Source organism: Mesitornis unicolor, unplaced genomic scaffold, assembly GCF_000695765.1.
Source record: "Mesitornis unicolor isolate BGI_N332 unplaced genomic scaffold, ASM69576v1 scaffold1453, whole genome shotgun sequence".
Classification (NCBI taxonomy): Eukaryota; Metazoa; Chordata; class Aves; order Mesitornithiformes; family Mesitornithidae; genus Mesitornis; species Mesitornis unicolor.
Window position 1 is genome coordinate 89,327 of NW_010172376.1, and position 8,332 is coordinate 97,658.

Here is an 8,332-nt window from a genome sequence, read left to right on the forward strand (position 1 = left end):
TCTGCTTCCCTCTGTCTGTGCAAGGTCCATCTGGAGGTGGCAATTCTTGTCCTAGTAGGACAGCCTAAGGAGGAAGCTGTCTAAAGTCCTGCCAGCTTTGCAGCAAGAGGTACATTTATAGATTTTACGTCTTTTATATGTTTGATTTTTAGACCCTTTCAGAATTTTGGCAATAGGATTTTTTTCCCCTTCCTGTACAATGTAAACCCATGGTATTTTGTCCTTTGTTTAATATTAATATTAATATATGCTTTATTGTTCTATTCTAATTACAATCTCATTACTAAAGGGGCACTGTGTTTTCCTCTGACAGATATTGCATCTCGTTGTTAGTGGATTTTGGTTATTCTGTGCTTATTGTTATTAATAATTTGTAGCAATTGAATTGGAATTAGAATATTACTCTGCTAAATTACTTTTGCTGCTAATTAAGGCACTATCTGTGACACTGTTTAGCTCCAAACATCATGCTCCTGCTTTTCAGCCTGCTATAATTACCTGTAAGTCATTCATTTCTACTTAGGTAAGTCAGGTCTTTTAATCAAGTCTCCTGCGAGCTTTGCCGTGGTTTGAGCTGCTGTTGGTAGGAATGAAAAGTTATCGTGGACAAAGATATTTTTGTAATGACAAATGCACCTTTTGGTGCAGCCCTGGAAGTCCTTAGAAATAGAATAATCATACTTGGTGGTTCCAAACTGGGCACAAAAGAAGAAGGAGGCTTTTGAGGGAAAAGTGAAAGATTACTGAAGTAATCCAACTATTTAAGATATTTGCAAGGAAAGTCACCATAGCTTTCAAATATCTTCTCCTCACGAAAAGCCTGTTTATAAAATCAGGTCTGCCATATTCTTTCTTGGGATAATAATTTGTCTGAATAAGCAACATCACTTCATTATTTGCCTGGGAACATTATTCACTTTTACTCACAAAGAAACATAATTTGGCCAAAACAGACACCTAGGCTGCCATTCTTCCCAAAGTACAACTCTCCAGCTCATAAACTGTGCCCTCAACTCACCCTGGAAAATGCCTTTGCAGTTTAGAGTAAAATCTGTCCAAACTTTGACGCACGTGCTTAGATGGTTTTCCCACCAACATGAAAGTGATTTATGGAATGCAATTTCTTCGTCCTCTAATATTGTCTCACTTCATACACTTATGCCAAATAGTCCTTGATGATTGATTACTTTTCCTATAGCTTACAAAAAAATGTATACCAGTACAGGCAATGTGAAAAAAACCTGCAGGGGTTAATCGCTAGTAACATCTTGTTGAGCATTAATCAGATTCATGTTTCAGTCATATTTGTCTAAAGCTACTGAAATCACGGATGATATAATGCAATTTAAATTGGAATATAACATTATACCTCCAACTACTCTTTCTAATTAGATTTATTCTGCTTTACACTGAATGCAGTAGAAATAAGAGTTTTCTCTACGTCTTTCTTGTAAACATTTGTGGGTTTGCAAAACAAAAATAGTTTGCTCTAGGCCAGAGAAAATGTAGTCATTTATGAAATAGATATTGAATTCATATTTGCCTGACAAGTGACCTTATCAGCTACAACTTGTCATCTTCTAATTAGTCTGCATTTATTTTTTTCACTAAATTAACCCCCAGCCTCTCCTGACTGTATACCAATTTGCGTGTGGTGTTGCAATTAAAATGGTGGTGCATATGTACTCCACAAATGTGCCTTAAAGAAAGGCACATCTTCTTAATATCATATCAATCTGATTACAATTTGAAATAACTTTTGTTGCCAGTTATGCCACTGACTTGCAAGACTTCCTGACTGGTATCAACCCTGTCTTATCTTTAGAGAGTCTAATCACATAGCACTAAGCACACAGTGAGATCAGACCAGGGATAACTTCATATTGTCAAAATACATTTCAAAGCACAGAAAGCAAAAAAAACCCACCCAGTTTCATTATTACTCTTGGATGTTTTGTTTTATAACAAATAAAAAATAAGCACACCTCATAAAATCTGAAGCCACTTGAAGTTTATCTGGATTCCAGTTCATTTTTGTTTCCATATGTATTTTCAAGACTTTCTATGACATGATGTTTAAATTCACAAATATTGAAGGATTTACTCCCACAAAATTTCTGAGTGTCTTTTGCAGTGATATTTACTTTTACAAAAGCTTCCTCAATTCAAACATAGTAAGGAGTTATTGATTGAAGCCAGTAAAAAAAAACAAACCACAAACAAAACAAAACAAATAAAAAACCCACAAAAAAACCAACCAACAAACCAAAAAACAGAATATGACGCTCAGGTCTTCACCAGCTACTTGACAGTATCAAAAAGACATACTCAACACCTCTTTCCTTTTCTCTGGCAAAATGAACCTTTAGGTATTAAATGCAAGGTAAAATTGCATCAACTGTAGATGCTTCCTCCTGCAGTCACCTCCAGAGTAACTTTCAGCTGTCAGCTCCTGAGGAATTGGAGCATTTTAGGTAAGAGTGGAGCTCAGATTGTCAGTGTGGCAAAGCAGCACTGGTCCATCTGAGTTACTTCAGGTTACTTACAATGGGTAAGAGTGCTGTTAGTGTTGCGAAGTACAGAAGTAGTACTGTACAGTACAAACGTACTGAGAAGTACAGAAGTACAGCATTAGGAGCTGGGTAAGTGGCACGGTTTAACCCAGCAAGCTGCTAAACACCACATAACTGCTCGCTCACTTCCCCCCTCCATGGTGGTGGGGAGGAGAGAATCAGAGGAGAAGGGTTGAGACTCTCGTGGGTTGAGATAAAAACAGTTTAATAATTGAAATAAACTAAACTAATAGTAATAATGAATTATAATAACAACAATTATAATAAAACACATGAAGTTATACTGAGCTCACACAGCAAATGAACACTGCAAACACCACAGCTCCAGTGAAAGCACAACAGTCACAACAAGCAGAGGAGAAGGCCTCAGGAGCAGAATGACAAGTGAAACTCTCCTGGGGTGATGGCCATCGAGGAAAGAGGGCTGTCCCCAGCAAACTCCTTAATTTATTGTGAGCATGATATTTGTGGTATGGAATAATCTTGTTGGCCAGCTTGGGTCAGCTGCCCTGGCTTTCGCTGCTCCCAGCTTTTGCATCTGGCTAACTCAAAACTGCCAAATACCTTGATCACTGTGTACCAGCACTGGCCGAAAACTAAATCAAAATGTCTTACCAAGTTTGTTTCCACTGAATGGAGCACTGCAGTCTTCTCAGAAATGCAGCTCTCCTGGATAGAAAATTGATTCTATGATTCTATCCCAGTGAAACCAGGCCAGTAAGCTTTCATATAAATAACCTGCACGTCCACAATTCTTAAACATCTCCAGGGACAGATAGCTGCAGATCAAAAGTTTTGAAGATTTGAATTTAATTCCTTCACAAGTTAAATGCCCAGATCCTTAAATGTTTTGAAATGTTACTGTATTTTACAGATCAAGACTTACCTGAAAGTTAAGCATTTAGCATTTGTATGGAAAAAATTGAAAACCTGTGAACAGAATCCAGCCTAATTCACATTTTGTGCCTTAAAATGAGTTGGTTTCACAGTTTTGGCTGAAAATCTAAAGTATATGATTTGAAAAATCAACTGAAATTCATACATATATTAAGGAAACGTAACCCAATTTAAGATTTTATGTCGCACTCTGACATGTGTAAAACACTATACTGTACATAAACATAACTAATTTATAGGGAGAAGTTGAGAAAAGAACACTTTCGTCAGTCCAAAGCTGGACATTTGCTGCAAGTCAAGATAATAGAACAATAATATGTCATATTACACTGACATTTTAGTAAAATGTCCATATAGTTTTCAAGACAACAGAGACAGGAAAATACTAGCACACGAAAATAAACGCGTTAAAACAAGATGTGTTGTAAATTCAGTTGGATGCAATTATTGAGGAAAGGAAACATGTAATATCCTACTTTCTTTTCTTTAAAATTCTGCACCTTAAACCTACCTAAATTAGAACAGTATCTATCATTGATTATGTCATTCCGCAGATATATCGCCTTCAGATGGTTTGTCATAACTTCACTGGTGATACTACACAGCAGACACATTAAGTATCAGGCAGGATGATATAATTTTCCAGCCACTACAAGTCAAGCAAATACGTTCTCAGCCTTCTGGGACAACGCTTCCTGTAGATGGATGACACCAGGCTGTGATGTATGGACTCAAACAAAGCAGTTCCTCATAGACCTTTGTTGTGCCTTTCCCCTGGATTTGATCCCTTATGGGACAGGCAGGTACTTAAATACCCAAACCCCACTGAAATCATGGGATCAAAAGTCTGAATTCAAGTAACACCTGGTCTATTCTCTTTACAGCCTGAAATTCTCCAGCACCACCATCTCTTCTGAGTTATTTACTTTTTATATCATCTTTATTTAATGCTTTTAGGCATTTGTCTTTGCATTTTATTTTATTTTGTATTTGCATTTATCACATTTTACTGCTCACATTGTTCCCGTAATTGAAATACTCTGCCCCAGCTCAAGTTTGCCGTGAACAGAAGTAACTCCCGCCTTGAGTGTACTTCTTCCTTTGGCACATTACGGCATCTCACCACTTCCTTTTTTTCAAATCTGCTTCAGTTTGAATTTCACCACTGGCATAAATGAGATGACTAATCCAATTTCCCTCTTTGCAGAGAGTCCTCTTGCAATTCTTTCTGCACTTCTACTTTTTCCCTGAATAGTCATCATTTAATGCCCCGTTATCTTAGATGGCACTCATTTAGTGCTTTATTAAGCAGTAATTTAGCAGCCTGTTATCAGCTTCTTCTGTAGCTAGGAAAAATACGCAATCCAAATATGCGAGATTTCTGCAGAATTACAGCATTTTTGTGATTTTTGGATTAGAGAAAAATTTCTGAAAAGTGGTACATATGAAATGTTTTCCCTGGATTTCATTATTGTCCCTCCACTAAAGCTGCCATCAGGCTATTCAGATTGGAGATTGCCTGATCTCCATTTCTGTTTTCAGCCAAAGCAGTGAAATACTACAAAGCTGAATAGAACTCCATGGACTACAATAATCTTGAGGGGGTCCTAAGCCTGGAGCTAAGCCTTGACCCAGTTCTTCTACCTGCTCTCATATTGTCCTTTCTCTAAGGTTTCCAGGTGGGGAGTAAGCATGAGACTTAGATTAGTTTTTGAGAGGTTCTTAGAAGAAGGGAGAAAACGAAGTTTAAATGTAATGATGGTCAAGGGTAGAAACTAAAGTGTGCCCTAAGCATTAAATACAGTAGCATAGAGGGATGGCTGTAAATTCCAGCTGGACAAATGGTTTTGCAAAACAATGTTGATGATCACAAAGGCAAAAATTTGATTTGAAATGGCAGCTTTTAAGATCTGGATGAAAACAGAGTTTAAAAAAGTATTAATAAATTATTCTCATTTCTTAAAAAGGTCAGGTGGCAACAAATAATGGAAGTAGAGTTAAAAGGAAGCTGCTAAGAGGGTAGTGAGATGGCAGCCAGCTTAACTGGCACTGGTGATGGAGCAGGTACCAGAGATGCCGCAGTTTTCATATCTACTTATGAAAAGCATTTCTGATTCTGGTTTCCCTGTGGAAACACACACACAAGAGACACAAGAGGACAAATAATACAAAATCTCCCCAAGTGGCATATCATCTTATGCTCCACGGGCTCTCCTCTGGAGAAAGTGCCTTGGGAATAACTAACAGGGACACCAGAGGAAAGCTGTATTTTGGACCCCCAGCTCCAAGCCCGGCCTGCTGATCCCTTCCCTGTCTCTGCCCCAAAGCAGAATTTCACTGCTGCCTTATCAGCCCACATTTTTTTTCTTCTTTCAGTTGGATTTTGTTTTGCTATTTATACTGTAATTTTTAAATTTTTTTTGAGAATAGATTTGATAAAGGTCATTTTTTTACGTGAATGGAAAAGAACATTAATTTGGCAGTGAGACATTCCCAGCTTACTGTACATCAGAAATGTTGATATTAGCTCCTTTAAAGCAGACTCCAGAGATAAAAATTGCTCAAGCAACTCAATTGCTAGCAGTTACTTTCCTAAATACGAGCATTTACAAAGTTATGTTTGTGGCTTCTGCTAAATTTTAGGGTGACATTACTGAAAAGACTTTAACTTCATTTGTGTTTGCTCAGAAGAAGATCATCAGGAAGATATTAAATAGTCACAAAAGATGATGGCTTCAGATAGTGTCTTTTGGCTGATCTATAATCATTTGCTTTGGCAATTTTATTCAAGAACATTAGCACTGATCGCTTATGCTGTGTTCCTAATTATTTCTGAAATATTGTGCTGTTGCTCATGCTGAAATGCGTAACGAGCAAAGCAGTAGGTTAGTTCGAAATGCGATGTTCTAACTGGTTTTTAATCAATGAGTGATAATGATAGCTTGTGTTTTGACTTTCAGTGTTTAATTGCCAGTAATAAAGCAGATCTTAGTTGATAATATTTAACAGAGTTCAGTTTCATTTATCTCCGTTTATTCTATTTATTTTTAAAGTGCCTGGGAGCTTTCAGTGCTTGACACAATAACAAAATATACAATGCTAATTATATTTAGGTTGCCTAATATTTTCCACAATAAAGGATTATGATGCCCTTTCACGGGGAGCTATTGCGCCTCTCTGTTTTCAGCAGGTTTCTGAAATGCAGTAGATGTCTAATGGAAAAGCTATGTTCCATGAAATCCCAACCAGATTTTTCTGAGGTACAGATTGTTTAAATCATTATTTCCCTTCTGCTGCTTATGATAGGAGTGATTTTTTTCCCCAGGATGTCAAAATATTAATGAAACATAAATATCCTAAGGATAGATCTGCAGGTGATGCTACAGAAGAAAGCACCTCTCACAGGTGCTGACATGACAGTCAGACAAAGGCAGAGGACTAAAGCAAACTGTAAGAGCAGAGATGGCATATAGCTTGGCATTGCATATTCCTCTACTTTATACTATGAGACATTTCTGCTTCACCCTTGAGTTTCTTCACTGGCCAATAGTCAATTTTGCAATAGACTCTACTTGATTTTTGGTCAAGAAAGACCATTTTTTGTTTAAGTTTATTTTTAAGTTCCAGGTTTAGTTTCAATCTACTATCAGTACTGTCATGTAGTGAGTCATGAGTATCAATACTATCATGACAAGCATGTGTAAATCATTCAGTCAATATGATAAATATTTTTATAATATCCTGCTTGATTAATCTAATTTAAATCAAGATCTACCTTGGGTTTAAAATGTTATAAATATCTCTTGTATTCCTCTTCAATTATATGTAAGAAAATAAAGACCCTTTTAATCTTGCCTGGTTTGACATTACCTTAATTGCTCAAGATGATCTATTTTCCAAGATTTTATTCCCAAGTTATCAATCATCTGAAAGCAAGAAGTAGGTGGCAGCCTGAAATTTCTACACCAGGCCTTTCTGCGTGCTGAGGATTTTTGCCATGGTAGTAATTTGGACTACAAAAATAAATTCTCTCTACATGTTTTCTTTTTCTGCTCTCTTCATTATCTTTATTATTTCTAAGCATTATTCCAGAATATAAACACTTCTATCTACATACAAAATAATTTCTGATGTCAAGTTCTTACAGCCTGTTATTTAAGCCCTAGCAGAAAAATCAGGCATCTATGAAGCAACCATTTCATTCCAGTTATTCAAAGTAAATAAGCAAAATTTAAATAACATGTACACCGAACTTAAACATCCACCTGCAGTTTAAGTCTCCTGTAATGGTGATTGTATCTAGCTTTCTACAAGGTCTGGGACTCATAATACTGCAAAAACCAAAATACTACCTTACATTATGACACATTTCCTATTGAACGTAAATGGGAATTACGAAGTGTGCCCTCTGGAAACAAAAGAGGAATCGCTGTTTGCTTTAGCATATTCAAACCATTTGCAAACTAGCCTTGTTCATGATTTCTTTTTCATTCCAACATGGCTGGATTTTTCCTACTAAGTATCTGCCTGAAAATAATGCAGCTGTCATCAATATCCAGTAGCTATTGCACATTGAATTGCCAATTTTCAAACACCAAAGTATTTAGTAAACCAATTATCATTTACTACATAGTATGCAGTCAATATAAATAGAAAAGCAAAGAGATAGTCTTAGCAGACCTCTTCCCTTTTCCCCTACAGTTTGTGTGTGTGTTTATGCATGTATTTGCTTGTAAGGATGCATCTATACTATTCATTTATATACACATGAGTATATGATAAATATATGTTACATGGTACAGTGTTTCATGCACAGAGAAGACAGAAAAATTGCAGTTATCAGTTGCCTATGCGTTGTTCAG